Consider the following 14,637-nt stretch of genomic DNA (forward strand, 5'->3'; position numbering starts at 1 on the left):
CATGGCTATGGCACACAGTGCTGCTATGAACATGAGGGTGCATGCATCTTTTCAAATTAGAGCTTTTGTCTTTTCCAGATGTGTACTGAGGATTGGGATTGCTAGATCATATGACAGCTCACCTGTCCTTCTTTCTTTTTTCTTTCTTCGCTTCTTCCTTGCTTGCTTTTTCTTTCTTTCATTTCCTTTCCTTCCTTCCTTCCTTCCTTTATTTTATGCTTCTATCCTTCCTTCCTTCTTTCCTTGCTTGCTTGCTTCTTCCTTTGCTGCTTGCTTGGTTTTTCTTTCTTTCATTTGTCTTTCCTTCTTTGCTTCTTCCTTCCTCCCTCCCTCCACCCCTTCCTCGCTCCCTACATTCCTTCCTTCTGTCCTTCCGTCCTTCCTTCCTTCCTTCCTTCCTTTCTGTAGAGTAGTAGCTGCAGTAGTGGAAGTATAGTTGATTGACAATAGTGTGTTAGTTTCAGGTGCACAGCAGGGAGATACTATTTTCCATAGATGATGTATTTTCAGGTTTATTTCCATAATGGGGTACCAGAAGATACTGACTCTCATTCCCTGTGCTATTCTCTATATCCTCGTTACTTGATCTCTTTTCTATATTGTACGGTGTGTCTGTTCATCGCAGCTCCCAACTTATTCTTCCACTTCTCCCTTTCGCCTTGGGTAAGCATCAGTTTGTGTTCTACGTCTGTGACTCTGTTTCTGTTTTGCACATAGATTCATTGGTATTATTGTTTAGATTCCACATATCTCTCTCCCTCGCTGTTGGACTTACTTCACTAAGTGTAATCTTCTCTAGGTCCATCCTTTTTGCTGCATATGGCACTATTTCATTCTTTTTTGATGGCTGAGTAATATTCCACAGTACGTTTTCCATGTCTTGGCTATAGCACATAGTGCTGCTGTGAACATGGGGGTTCATGTCTCTTTTCAAGGTATAGTTTCTCTCTTTCCCGGGTGTGTCCCGAGGATTGGGACTGCTGGATCATATGATAGCTCGTCTTTCTCCTCTTTCTGTATTTCGTCACTGATCTCTCTCTCTCTCTCTCTCTAAGTGATTAGTGATTTACTTCTATGTACTTGTGCTTGGGGAGCACAGCTGATGAACAATATCGTGTGAATTTCAGATGCACAGCAAAGGGAGACTATTTTCCATGGCTAATATTTTTTCGGCTTGATTTCTAGTGCAGTTTGCTAGAAGATAGTGAATATTATTCCCCGAGTTATTCTGTATATCCTTGCTGCTTTCTCCCTCACACATAGTAGTGTGTATCCATTCCTTTCAGCTTCTGATTTATGACTCCACTTCTCCCTTTCCCCTTGGGGAACCATCATTTGGTTTTCTATGTCTGTGAGTCTGTTTCGCACATAGATTCATGTGGAATAGGTTTTAGTTTCCACATATCTTGTCCTTTTCTGTCGGACGTCTTTCGCTAAGTCTAGTAGTCTCTGGGACCATCCTTGTGGTGGCTAATGGCAATATTTCATTCTTTTTCCTCATGGCTGAGAAATAATCCATGCTACACAGATACCACATCTTGTGCCAGCCGTCTGTTGGTGGGCGGTTGTGTACTTTCCACCTTGGCTATTGCAAATAATGCTGCTGCGAACATGGAGGTACGCGTATCGTTTGGCATTAGAGTTTCGTCTTTTCCGGGCACGTACCCAGGAATGGGACTGCTGGATCATATGGAAGCTCTCCTTTGGCCTCTTGAAATCTGAACCTCCACCCTCACCCCCACCCCCACCCCCACCCCCACCCCCAGCCCCACGCAATCACACTCACATGAGACTGGATGTTTTCTCTTGATGACAGGCGATTTATGTCTCTGGGGCAGTAGAACGCCCCCACCCCATTCGGACCACACCTCGCCCCTGTCGCATCCTGCGTTTCTGTTTCTCTCTTGCCTGCTTCTTACCCACCGCCCCCAGTCCCAGCCCAGTGGTTCGCCTGACCGCCTTGCAGCACAGCGCACCAGTCTGGCAAGCTCACCCACCACCCTGCCCCGATGGCGTCCTCTCCCACCATCCTCCTCGCACCACAGCCCACTCACATACCCGGCTTGCCACCCGCCCTTCCTCCTAGCCGGCAGGCTCGGCCCACTCTACCCCGCACCATACCCTTGTACCCCAGGCCCGACTCTCACACGCCCTGCCTGGAAGTCTCCCTTCCGCCAGCGCTCCTCAGACCCCCTGCTACTCCAGCTCCCCCCGTACCCCAGATCTGACCTACCCGCACACACGTACCAGCACCGGTGCCACCACCATCCCAAGCTTCTGCAGAGCCTCTGCCTGAGTGGCCAGCAGCTCTCCCGGCCAGGTCCCTGCAAGCCCAATACCTCCGTGCCCGCCCCTGCTCCAGCCAGACACCCCAGGCCCTTCCTCCCACCTCCCAGCAAGCGGCTCACCACCACCCTCTCTCCACAGGGCTGTTTTGCTCCGTTCCCTAATCCACATGGGGTGACCACCACCAACGGCCACGAACACCTTCCTCCCGCACTGTCACACAGCCCCAAGGTACCAGCAAGGCCACCGAGGAAACTTCCTGCAGTGATGGGAAGCCCCATCTGCCCACTCTCGCTCCTTTCCACAGGGGACCTGCAGTTGTCCAAATGCACCGAGTGTGACACCACCACGGCAGGTCGGTGCACGTCACCGGCTGTCCCGTTTGCCTCTGAAGGAAACAATCTGTGAGCAGACGTTAAAGCCTTTGGCGACAGAGGTGCCCAAGCTTGGGCTGAATGGGGACTGAGGACTTACCTTGGGGAGAATCCTTAGGAGAAGGTGAGGACGGGCTGCGAAGGAGGACAGCGCATATCCTGGATAGACAGACAGGAACGGTGAGAATGGGAAACCATGAGAAGTCATGTCTAGGGGAGCGGTGTATGTGTGCGCGCGCGCACGTGGGTGTGTGTCTTTGCTCTGGGGGAGGGAGGGACGTATGCACGGTCACATTCTTGCCTCACTGTGATAGGGTTGAGAGCGTTGGTCACGCACCTGGAATGCGATATTAGCTGGTGGTCCACCCTGTCACGCATCTGCTTCCGCCGCATCCCACCTGCTTGGCTCCGTCTTCACGGCTGACCTCCGGTATCTGCCTGCGCTCTGACTTCCACTGCCTGGCGGTGTAACTCCTGGCACGTGTTTGGATTCATTTTCACATCTCTGCCTCCGGGGTGCCTTGGTCCGCCTCTCTGCTCCCATGGCCCGCTCAAGACCAGGACGCCCTTGGAGCCCACCACCGGGCCACGGGAGTCACAGGCAGTCCAGGACCTGGCCCACGAGGAAGCGGCCGGAGTCCCTGCAAGTGGCCCGACTTGGAGATGGAGATCCCTCTCCTGCACCTTCCCGATGGATCCGCGTCGCAGGTGCTGGCACTCAATGGGACCCTCCACCCCCACCCCTCCATGCCGACCCCCCCCACCGCCATCCGCACCCCCACCCCCACCCCCATCCCCACCTGCACTGCTGCACTGCCATCACCCCCCCCGCCCCACCCGCATTGCCACCGCCACCACCACCACCACCTTTACCACAAACAGCAGCAGCAGCAGCAGCAGCGGCTCCAGCCCCAGCACCACACCAGGACTGCCACCGCCGCCACCAGGGGTAGCGGAGGCAGCAGCAGTAGCAGCACCAACACCAGCCCCTCAGGAAGGAAGACGGGATGGGTCGTCAGCGGTGAGATGCGTCGTGGCAGAAGTCGTGCTGCCGGAGAGTCCAAACGCAGGTGGGGGCGTTTGCTCGTGGCCACAGCCTCGGCGGGGAGAGAGGCTGCCCCGGGCCGTCGTGTTTGGGGCTGAGGCAAGGGTCCGAGAAGGAGGAGGCGGGATGTGGAGGGCCTGGCGTGGGCGAGCGCTCCAGTGCGGCCAAAAGGGTTGCGTGGCAGGGCTTGGGCTGGAGGTGGACGGTGGCGGGCGGCTGCTGGCGGGGCTCCGAGGCGGCGGAGCAAGCGTGGGCTGGCTAAAAGGGGGCGCGGGACGGTGGGAGGCCGAGAGGCAGAAGAAGGGCTTCCCTGACCGGGAATCGAACCCGGGCCGCAGCGGTGAGAGCGCCGAATCCTAACCACTAGACCACCAGGGAGCGCCAGGCCTGCCATTCGCTGCTCCTCGCCCCATAGCGCCCGCGCCGCGCCACCTCGGCGCCAAGACCCGGCTTCCCCAAGTCCAGTCCCCGCGCCGCTCCTGGCAGTGCACGTGCCCTCGCGTTCTTCCTGCTGGCCGCAGCCGCAAAACACTGCGCGCCTGCTTCTCGCACACACGCGAAAAGCCGCGAAGGGCCAGCTAGCTCCCCGCTCCCGGCTCTCCCTCCCAGGCCCGGGGCCCGAGGCCCGCGGAGCTCGGCAAAAGGTCGGCCCACTGCGTTGGCCGGGAATCGAACCCGGGTCAACTGCTTGGAAGGCAGCTATGCTCACCACTATACCACCAACGCTGCACAGCCCGGGCCGCCCGCAGACGCCGGCCCCGGGCTCGCCCGACCGCACTCTCGCCGCCGCCTCGGCCGCCGTCTCCTCCTCCTCGTCCTCCTCCTCCTCCTCCTGTCCCTCCTCCTCCTCCTCCTGGTCCTCCTCCCCCTCCTCCCCCTCCTCCGCCTCCGCCGCCTGGAGCAGCCCTGCCCCGACGCCCCGCCAGCCGGCAGCTCCGTGCTGCCACAGGCGACACCAACGACCGCCCGGAGCCCCAGCCGCGCCAGCCCTCCGCAGCTGCCCTAGTCCACCGGCCCGACCGCCTCAGGGGGGCGCTCTCGCTGCCTTGCTGCTCCCGGGGCCTCGGCTTCACGCCGCGGGCCACCCCCCGCCCCCGCCCTCACCCCCACCCCGGGGGACGCGTCCTCCAGCACCTGGCTCCCCAAGGCCCTTCTCCCCCCGGCGCGGGGCCAGGCCGCCTCCCGCACCGACAGGGGACGGCGCTCATCCGCCACCCACCCGGCCCGCCCGCTGTGCAGAGCTGCGCGGCTGTGCGGCGCTCCGCAAGGAGCCCAGTGAGGCCGCCCCTTCGGACGGGCCGCGATGTCGTCGGGCGGTTGTGGGGTCGAGAGGAGGCCCTGGCTCGCCGTGGCGACCGAGCGCCCGGCGAGGAGGAAGGGCTGGAGGGCTGCAGGGGGTGCAGGGCGGGCAGGCTAGGCACGCGCTGGCCTCGCTGGAGGGCGGACGGCGACGGGAGGAGAAGGGCCCTTGGGGGCCGGGCGGCAGGACCGAGCGCGGCGCCGGCCATCAAAAAGAGGGCGTGCTACCTCCCCGTCGGGGAATCGAACCCCGGTCTCCCGCGTGACAGGCGGGGATACTCACCACTATACTAACGAGGACGGCGGCGACCGCTGGGGCGCCCGGCCGCTCTGGGCTGCCTGCCGGCGCCTCCCTCTGCCCTCTGCCCACCACGGGTGCCGGGCGCGTGCCCGACCCGACCCGACACCAAACCAACCGCGTCGTCCAAAGCAGCAGCCCCCGGCCCCGACAGGGACGCGGACCCGCGTGGCGCTGACACCTGCCAGTGCGCGCTGCCTGTTGCCTCCAACGCGGGGATCGCGCCGGGTGCAGGGGGCCCGACAGGCCAAGCGAGGCTTCGAGGAGGGCCTGGGCGTGCGCCGTGCCCCGTCCGGCGAAGAGAGGCGCGGGAGGGTGCTGCCGGCACGCGCTGGCCCGACGCGGCCGGGCGCGGTCCGGGGCCAGGGGTGGGCGAGGCCGCCACCGCGCCGGAGCCAGGCGCGTCGGCAGGCCTCGCTCGCCGTCGGCCACCGCGCGCCCGGTGCGTTGCTCAGCCAGACAGACTGCCGCCCGCCTGGCGCGGAGCACCGCGTCCAGCCAAGGGCACCGCTGTTGGCGTCGCGGCGGGTCCCAGCCAGCCGAGCGGCGACGCGCCCGCTCCGGCCCGCCGTCAGGATGGCCGAGCGGTCTAAGGCGCTGCGTTCAGGTCGCAGTCTCCCCTGGAGGCGTGGGTTCGAATCCCACTCCTGACAAGCCAGCCTTTTGGCCCGCCCCACTAACGCACCCGTCCCTCTGGCAGCCCTTGACCGCCTTCCTCTCCGTTGGCGCACTGCACTCTTGCGGCCTCTCCAAACTCAGGCCCGGACATCCGTGCCTCTCACACGCGGGACCCTCTCCGCCACGGCCGCGCTTCCTGCCCACCCGCCCGCGGGCTTGGCAGAAATGGCCCAGTTGGAAGCCTCCCGGACACACGCCCTCCCGCCCAGCCAGTACGCCCCCTCCTACCTGCACCCACACCACCAACCTTCAGTCCTTCGCACCACATCTTTCCTCACCTGCTTGCTTGCTGCTGCTGCTGCTGCTAGTTTTTCTCCTTCCCTCCCTCCCTTCCTTCCTTCCGCCCTCCGTCCCTCGCTCCCACTCCCACTGCACCCGCTGCACCCCGCCACCGCCACACACACACCAGACGCGGGTGCAAAGCCCTCGACTCTTCGCCCGCCTTCCGCCTGCCCGACTTCTGCCTGGTGAACAGCGGGCTCACTCTCCCAGCCTTGCTGCCACGTCCGCCACCAGCAGCTCTCCCTCCGTCCAACATCCTGTCCCTTGCGCCAGCCCCGCCGGCCCGCCTGCCCATTCCATTCCCCCCACAGCCACGCGGAGGTGGCCGACGCCGTCTTGCCGGCCTGGGGTGCGTGCCCTCGGTGCGTATTGGCCTTGGGGCCTCGGCTGGGCCACAGCTGCCTGCCTCCCAGCACGCAGGCAGCCCAGCTTCCTGCTGGGCCAGGGACCACCGGGCCCTCCCTGCAGGAGGCCTGGCGCAGGAGTCGCTCCCGGGAAGAGTGCTCCAGCGAGGAGAGAGCGCGCGCCCTGGACGCCCCGTCACCCGCCCACAGACGTCCGGCCCTCAGCCCGGGCCACCCCCTTGGGCGCCACAGCGCACGTTGCCCGGGGAAGCCGCTGCCCCGGCCGGACCTAACCGCACCCTGGCGCGTCGCTCCTCTCACGACCAACGCCTCAGAGCGGGACCCCTCGGGAGAGGGCTGGGCCAGAGCGCAGCAGCGAGGCCCAGGCACCTGTGGTCCTTGGGCCTGAGCGTCTGCTCGGTGGCGGCGGCGCTCCCGGGGGCCCATCTCCGGCGCTCGCGGCCGCGGCCCCGGCCCCGGCCCCGCGCGAGCTCCGATGCCTGCCCCACTCCCATCCCACCCCCACCCCTGGCCGCCCTCGCCCGCCCCGCAGCGGCAAGAAAGCCAGCCGCCAGAGGGACTTGGGGTCGGGACCTGGCGGTCACCGAGACGAAACTCGGCCCTCAGCCGCAGCCGCCGCGCCTCGCCTCGCCTCGCCTCGCCGGCCCTGCCTGCGATTCGGGCGCGGGTCGGGCTGCTTCCGCTCCTGGCTTCCTCTGGCGACAGCGACAGCCTCGCGGCGGCCGTGGACGGCAGAGAAAGCGCAGGATGGGCCGAGCCCGCCTGCGTCCCTCCGTCCCTCTGTCCTCTCGACCACCTGGCGCCCTGGGGTCGCCCACGTGCCCGGAGCCTGTCACTGGGGTGGGCCGTCGGCCTCCTGCGCAAACGGAGCAGAGGCCCTCGGGCGAGCGGCGCCCAGTATCGGGCTCTTGGCTGCGAGCAGCGCTGGGGCAGCATCGGGCGCCAGGCGCCCTCGGTGCATGGGTGGTTCAGTGGTAGAATTCTCGCCTGCCACGCGGGAGGCCCGGGTTCGATTCCCGGCCCATGCAGCCGCAGCGTCGCCTTTTGGTTCCCGCAGCCCCAAAGCGGAGCTAGGCGTCCCCGCTCCCACGCCCAAGGCACCGGGCCTGCCACAGCTCGCTCCCACCCGCAGCTCTCCACCGCACCTGCCGGCCTGTCCTTCCCACGCGGACGCCCCCCCACCCGACACACACTGTGGAGCCAAGCCTCCACCACCTGACACCTCGCGCGCTCCGCCACTCTAGCGCCCGGACACCTTGCTTGGGCTTGTGCTCTTCCTCACCCTGACCCCACACTTGCGTCACTCCTTGCCCCGTAAGCAATACCCCACACTAGCACCGGCGCGCCCCATCTCTTCACCTTTCACCACCTCTCCAAGCTCTCTGGCTCCCTCTGCCCACACTCCGAAAACGATACCGTGTTTGCACAACCAGCAGCAAGGAAGGTGCCACCTCGGGCAGTGATACAGCCCATTGTCCTAGAGAGTCCCCGAAGCATTGTCTTGCACGAGGAGTTCCAGAGAAGTCCACGATGCCATGGCAAACCGCACTCTGTATTCATGTTTTGTCCCTCAGCAGAAATATGTTTCCAACACCGCCCACTCCTCCACCACTAGTACCACCACCACCATCACCACCCCCACGACCACCCCCCCTCCCCTGAACCTCTCCTCCTACCGACAGCATCATGGCTGCTCCGGACAGCACCACCACCTCAGGCCGCGCCCTCACCACCACCGCTACTCCACCCAACACCCCCATCCCACCCCCTATCTCCCCACTCCTTCCCTGATCCTTTCCAATTCCTACGTTGTCAAAGATCCTACTCTTGCATTTCTCCCGGTGGCCTCCTTGATCTGTTTGGATTGTTTGTGTTTGTTTGTTTGTGTCCTAGCTAAGTAGAAGTAGAGTTGATTTACAATACTGTGTTCGTGTCAGGTGTACAGCGAAGCGATTCAGTGAAATGTGCTTTTTCAGGTTATTTTCCAGTACGGTTTCTTAGGAGATATGAAGCTAGTTCCTGGTGCTAGGCAGTAAAATCCTTGCTGCTTCTCTGCTTTAGGGATACTGTTGCCTCTCCTTTAACCCCAACCCCACCTCGAAATATGTCCCTCCCCTACACTTTCCCCTTGGGTAACCACACGTGTGTTTTCTACGTCTGTGAGTCTCTCTTTGTTTTGCACAAAGGTTCACTTCGTTGCAGTTTTTAGATTCCACGTACCTTTATCCTTCTCAGTCAGACTTACTTTACTAAGTGTAATATTCTCTAGGACCATCCAGGTTGCGCCAAATGGCAAGGTTTCATTGCTTTCTATGGCTGAGGAATGTTGCATACTACACATGCAGCACATCTTCTTTTTCTTTCTTCCTTAAGAGCTTTTACTGAGATACAATGGACATACGATAAACTGCATATATTGAAAGTGTACAATTTGATACTTCTTTTCTTATTAGTAATGTATATATGGCAATCCCAACCTGCCAGTTCATCCCACCACAACCCCCCGCCCCCCTTTCCCCACTTGGTGTCTATATGTCTGTTCTCTACATCTGTGTCTCTATTTCTGCCTTGCAAACCGGTTGATGGGTACCGTTTTTCTTTATTCTGCTTACATGTGTTAACACACGATATCTGTTTTTCTCTTTCTGACTCACTTCACTCTGTATGACAGTCTCTAGGTCCATCCATGTCTCGACAAATGTCCCAACTGCGTTCCTTTTTACAGCTGAGTAATATTCAATCGCGTATATGTACCACATCTTCTTTACCCATTCACCTGTTGATGGACATTTAGGTTGCTTCCACGTGCCGGCTCTTGTAAATAGTGCTGCAGTGAACACTGGCGTGCACGTACAGCACATCTTCTTGCGACTGCCGTCTGTTGATGAGCACTTGGGTGTTTTCCACGTCATGGCTATGGCACACAGTGCTGCTATGAACATGAGGGTGCATGCATCTTTTCAAATTAGAGCTTTTGTCTTTTCCAGATGTGTACTGAGGATTGGGATTGCTAGATCATATGACAGCTCACCTGTCCTTCTTTCTTTTTTCTTTCTTCGCTTCTTCCTTGCTTGCTTTTTCTTTCTTTCATTTCCTTTCCTTCCTTCCTTCCTTCCTTTATTTTATGCTTCTATCCTTCCTTCCTTCTTTCCTTGCTTGCTTGCTTCTTCCTTTGCTGCTTGCTTGGTTTTTCTTTCTTTCATTTGTCTTTCCTTCTTTGCTTCTTCCTTCCTCCCTCCCTCCACCCCTTCCTCGCTCCCTACATTCCTTCCTTCTGTCCTTCCGTCCTTCCTTCCTTCCTTCCTTCCTTTCTGTAGAGTAGTAGCTGCAGTAGTGGAAGTATAGTTGATTGACAATAGTGTGTTAGTTTCAGGTGCACAGCAGGGAGATACTATTTTCCATAGATGATGTATTTTCAGGTTTATTTCCATAATGGGGTACCAGAAGATACTGACTCTCATTCCCTGTGCTATTCTCTATATCCTCGTTACTTGATCTCTTTTCTATATTGTACGGTGTGTCTGTTCATCGCAGCTCCCAACTTATTCTTCCACTTCTCCCTTTCGCCTTGGGTAAGCATCAGTTTGTGTTCTACGTCTGTGACTCTGTTTCTGTTTTGCACATAGATTCATTGGTATTATTGTTTAGATTCCACATATCTCTCTCCCTCGCTGTTGGACTTACTTCACTAAGTGTAATCTTCTCTAGGTCCATCCTTTTTGCTGCATATGGCACTATTTCATTCTTTTTTGATGGCTGAGTAATATTCCACAGTACGTTTTCCATGTCTTGGCTATAGCACATAGTGCTGCTGTGAACATGGGGGTTCATGTCTCTTTTCAAGGTATAGTTTCTCTCTTTCCCGGGTGTGTCCCGAGGATTGGGACTGCTGGATCATATGATAGCTCGTCTTTCTCCTCTTTCTGTATTTCGTCACTGATCTCTCTCTCTCTCTCTCTCTAAGTGATTAGTGATTTACTTCTATGTACTTGTGCTTGGGGAGCACAGCTGATGAACAATATCGTGTGAATTTCAGATGCACAGCAAAGGGAGACTATTTTCCATGGCTAATATTTTTTCGGCTTGATTTCTAGTGCAGTTTGCTAGAAGATAGTGAATATTATTCCCCGAGTTATTCTGTATATCCTTGCTGCTTTCTCCCTCACACATAGTAGTGTGTATCCATTCCTTTCAGCTTCTGATTTATGACTCCACTTCTCCCTTTCCCCTTGGGGAACCATCATTTGGTTTTCTATGTCTGTGAGTCTGTTTCGCACATAGATTCATGTGGAATAGGTTTTAGTTTCCACATATCTTGTCCTTTTCTGTCGGACGTCTTTCGCTAAGTCTAGTAGTCTCTGGGACCATCCTTGTGGTGGCTAATGGCAATATTTCATTCTTTTTCCTCATGGCTGAGAAATAATCCATGCTACACAGATACCACATCTTGTGCCAGCCGTCTGTTGGTGGGCGGTTGTGTACTTTCCACCTTGGCTATTGCAAATAATGCTGCTGCGAACATGGAGGTACGCGTATCGTTTGGCATTAGAGTTTCGTCTTTTCCGGGCACGTACCCAGGAATGGGACTGCTGGATCATATGGAAGCTCTCCTTTGGCCTCTTGAAATCTGAACCTCCACCCTCACCCCCACCCCCACCCCCACCCCCACCCCCAGCCCCACGCAATCACACTCACATGAGACTGGATGTTTTCTCTTGATGACAGGCGATTTATGTCTCTGGGGCAGTAGAACGCCCCCACCCCATTCGGACCACACCTCGCCCCTGTCGCATCCTGCGTTTCTGTTTCTCTCTTGCCTGCTTCTTACCCACCGCCCCCAGTCCCAGCCCAGTGGTTCGCCTGACCGCCTTGCAGCACAGCGCACCAGTCTGGCAAGCTCACCCACCACCCTGCCCCGATGGCGTCCTCTCCCACCATCCTCCTCGCACCACAGCCCACTCACATACCCGGCTTGCCACCCGCCCTTCCTCCTAGCCGGCAGGCTCGGCCCACTCTACCCCGCACCATACCCTTGTACCCCAGGCCCGACTCTCACACGCCCTGCCTGGAAGTCTCCCTTCCGCCAGCGCTCCTCAGACCCCCTGCTACTCCAGCTCCCCCCGTACCCCAGATCTGACCTACCCGCACACACGTACCAGCACCGGTGCCACCACCGTCCCAAGCTTCTGCAGAGCCTCTGCCTGAGTGGCCAGCAGCTCTCCCGGCCAGGTCCCTGCAAGCCCAATACCTCCGTGCCCGCCCCTGCTCCAGCCAGACACCCCAGGCCCTTCCTCCCACCTCCCAGCAAGCGGCTCACCACCACCCTCTCTCCACAGGGCTGTTTTGCTCCGTTCCCTAATCCACATGGGGTGACCACCACCAACGGCCACGAACACCTTCCTCCCGCACTGTCACACAGCCCCAAGGTACCAGCAAGGCCACCGAGGAAACTTCCTGCAGTGATGGGAAGCCCCATCTGCCCACTCTCGCTCCTTTCCACAGGGGACCTGCAGTTGTCCAAATGCACCGAGTGTGACACCACCACGGCAGGTCGGTGCACGTCACCGGCTGTCCCGTTTGCCTCTGAAGGAAACAATCTGTGAGCAGACGTTAAAGCCTTTGGCGACAGAGGTGCCCAAGCTTGGGCTGAATGGGGACTGAGGACTTACCTTGGGGAGAATCCTTAGGAGAAGGTGAGGACGGGCTGCGAAGGAGGACAGCGCATATCCTGGATAGACAGACAGGAACGGTGAGAATGGGAAACCATGAGAAGTCATGTCTAGGGGAGCGGTGTATGTGTGCGCGCGCGCACGTGGGTGTGTGTCTTTGCTCTGGGGGAGGGAGGGACGTATGCACGGTCACATTCTTGCCTCACTGTGATAGGGTTGAGAGCGTTGGTCACGCACCTGGAATGCGATATTAGCTGGTGGTCCACCCTGTCACGCATCTGCTTCCACCGCATCCCACCTGCTTGGCTCCGTCTTCACGGCTGACCTCCGGTATCTGCCTGCGCTCTGACTTCCACTGCCTGGCGGTGTAACTCCTGGCACGTGTTTGGATTCATTTTCACATCTCTGCCTCCGGGGTGCCTTGGTCCGCCTCTCTGCTCCCATGGCCCGCTCAAGACCAGGACGCCCTTGGAGCCCACCACCGGGCCACGGGAGTCACAGGCAGTCCAGGACCTGGCCCACGAGGAAGCGGCCGGAGTCCCTGCAAGTGGCCCGACTTGGAGATGGAGATCCCTCTCCTGCACCTTCCCGATGGATCCGCGTCGCAGGTGCTGGCACTCAATGGGACCCTCCACCCCCACCCCTCCATGCCGACCCCCCCCACCGCCATCCGCACCCCCACCCCCACCCCCATCCCCACCTGCACTGCTGCACTGCCATCACCCCCCCCGCCCCACCCGCATTGCCACCGCCACCACCACCACCACCTTTACCACAAACAGCAGCAGCAGCAGCAGCAGCGGCTCCAGCCCCAGCACCACACCAGGACTGCCACCGCCGCCACCAGGGGTAGCGGAGGCAGCAGCAGTAGCAGCACCAACACCAGCCCCTCAGGAAGGAAGACGGGATGGGTCGTCAGCGGTGAGATGCGTCGTGGCAGAAGTCGTGCTGCCGGAGAGTCCAAACGCAGGTGGGGGCGTTTGCTCGTGGCCACAGCCTCGGCGGGGAGAGAGGCTGCCCCGGGCCGTCGTGTTTGGGGCTGAGGCAAGGGTCCGAGAAGGAGGAGGCGGGATGTGGAGGGCCTGGCGTGGGCGAGCGCTCCAGTGCGGCCAAAAGGGTTGCGTGGCAGGGCTTGGGCTGGAGGTGGACGGTGGCGGGCGGCTGCTGGCGGGGCTCCGAGGCGGCGGAGCAAGCGTGGGCTGGCTAAAAGGGGGCGCGGGACGGTGGGAGGCCGAGAGGCAGAAGAAGGGCTTCCCTGACCGGGAATCGAACCCGGGCCGCGGCGGTGAGAGCGCCGAATCCTAACCACTAGACCACCAGGGAGCGCCAGGCCTGCCATTCGCTGCTCCTCGCCCCATAGCGCCCGCGCCGCGCCACCTCGGCGCCAAGACCCGGCTTCCCCAAGTCCAGTCCCCGCGCCGCTCCTGGCAGTGCACGTGCCCTCGCGTTCTTCCTGCTGGCCGCAGCCGCAAAACACTGCGCGCCTGCTTCTCGCACACACGCGAAAAGCCGCGAAGGGCCAGCTAGCTCCCCGCTCCCGGCTCTCCCTCCCAGGCCCGGGGCCCGAGGCCCGCGGAGCTCGGCAAAAGGTCGGCCCACTGCGTTGGCCGGGAATCGAACCCGGGTCAACTGCTTGGAAGGCAGCTATGCTCACCACTATACCACCAACGCTGCACAGCCCGGGCCGCCCGCAGACGCCGGCCCCGGGCTCGCCCGACCGCACTCTCGCCGCCGCCTCGGCCGCCGTCTCCTCCTCCTCGTCCTCCTCCTCCTCCTCCTGTCCCTCCTCCTCCTCCTCCTGGTCCTCCTCCCCCTCCTCCCCCTCCTCCGCCTCCGCCGCCTGGAGCAGCCCTGCCCCGACGCCCCGCCAGCCGGCAGCTCCGTGCTGCCACAGGCGACACCAACGACCGCCCGGAGCCCCAGCCGCGCCAGCCCTCCGCAGCTGCCCTAGTCCACCGGCCCGACCGCCTCAGGGGGGCGCTCTCGCTGCCTTGCTGCTCCCGGGGCCTCGGCTTCACGCCGCGGGCCACCCCCCGCCCCCGCCCTCACCCCCACCCCGGGGGACGCGTCCTCCAGCACCTGGCTCCCCAAGGCCCTTCTCCCCCCGGCGCGGGGCCAGGCCGCCTCCCGCACCGACAGGGGACGGCGCTCATCCGCCACCCACCCGGCCCGCCCGCTGTGCAGAGCTGCGCGGCTGTGCGGCGCTCCGCAAGGAGCCCAGTGAGGCCGCCCCTTCGGACGGGCCGCGATGTCGTCGGGCGGTTGTGGGGTCGAGAGGAGGCCCTGGCTCGCCGTGGCGACCGAGCGCCCGGCGAGGAGGAAGGGCTGGAGGGCTGCAGGG

General features: G+C 60.7%; 7 non-coding genes across 7 annotated transcripts; 2 read left to right on the forward strand and 5 right to left on the reverse strand.

The window, feature by feature from the left end:
• Nucleotides 1-4,011: 4,011 nt before the first annotated feature.
• Nucleotides 4,012-4,083, reverse strand: TRNAE-CUC (transfer RNA glutamic acid (anticodon CUC)). Its single transcript has one exon. It is a non-coding gene; the product is annotated as a tRNA-Glu (tRNA).
• Nucleotides 4,084-4,359: 276 nt separating this feature from the next.
• TRNAG-UCC (transfer RNA glycine (anticodon UCC)) lies at nucleotides 4,360-4,431 on the reverse strand. Its single transcript has one exon. It is a non-coding gene; the product is annotated as a tRNA-Gly (tRNA).
• An 801-nt stretch (nucleotides 4,432-5,232) lies between these two features.
• Nucleotides 5,233-5,304, reverse strand: TRNAD-GUC (transfer RNA aspartic acid (anticodon GUC)). The gene has a single exon. It is a non-coding gene; the product is annotated as a tRNA-Asp (tRNA).
• A 568-nt stretch (nucleotides 5,305-5,872) lies between these two features.
• TRNAL-CAG (transfer RNA leucine (anticodon CAG)) lies at nucleotides 5,873-5,955 on the forward strand. Its single transcript has one exon. It is a non-coding gene; the product is annotated as a tRNA-Leu (tRNA).
• A 1,629-nt stretch (nucleotides 5,956-7,584) lies between these two features.
• On the forward strand, nucleotides 7,585-7,655 carry TRNAG-GCC (transfer RNA glycine (anticodon GCC)). The gene has a single exon. It is a non-coding gene; the product is annotated as a tRNA-Gly (tRNA).
• Nucleotides 7,656-13,547: 5,892 nt separating this feature from the next.
• TRNAE-CUC (transfer RNA glutamic acid (anticodon CUC)) lies at nucleotides 13,548-13,619 on the reverse strand. The gene has a single exon. It is a non-coding gene; the product is annotated as a tRNA-Glu (tRNA).
• Nucleotides 13,620-13,895: 276 nt separating this feature from the next.
• On the reverse strand, nucleotides 13,896-13,967 carry TRNAG-UCC (transfer RNA glycine (anticodon UCC)). The gene has a single exon. It is a non-coding gene; the product is annotated as a tRNA-Gly (tRNA).
• Nucleotides 13,968-14,637: the final 670 nt, after the last annotated feature.

The sequence above is a fragment of the Hippopotamus amphibius genome, chromosome 3, assembly GCF_030028045.1.
Source record: "Hippopotamus amphibius kiboko isolate mHipAmp2 chromosome 3, mHipAmp2.hap2, whole genome shotgun sequence".
In the NCBI taxonomy this organism is placed as follows: domain Eukaryota; kingdom Metazoa; phylum Chordata; class Mammalia; order Artiodactyla; family Hippopotamidae; genus Hippopotamus; species Hippopotamus amphibius.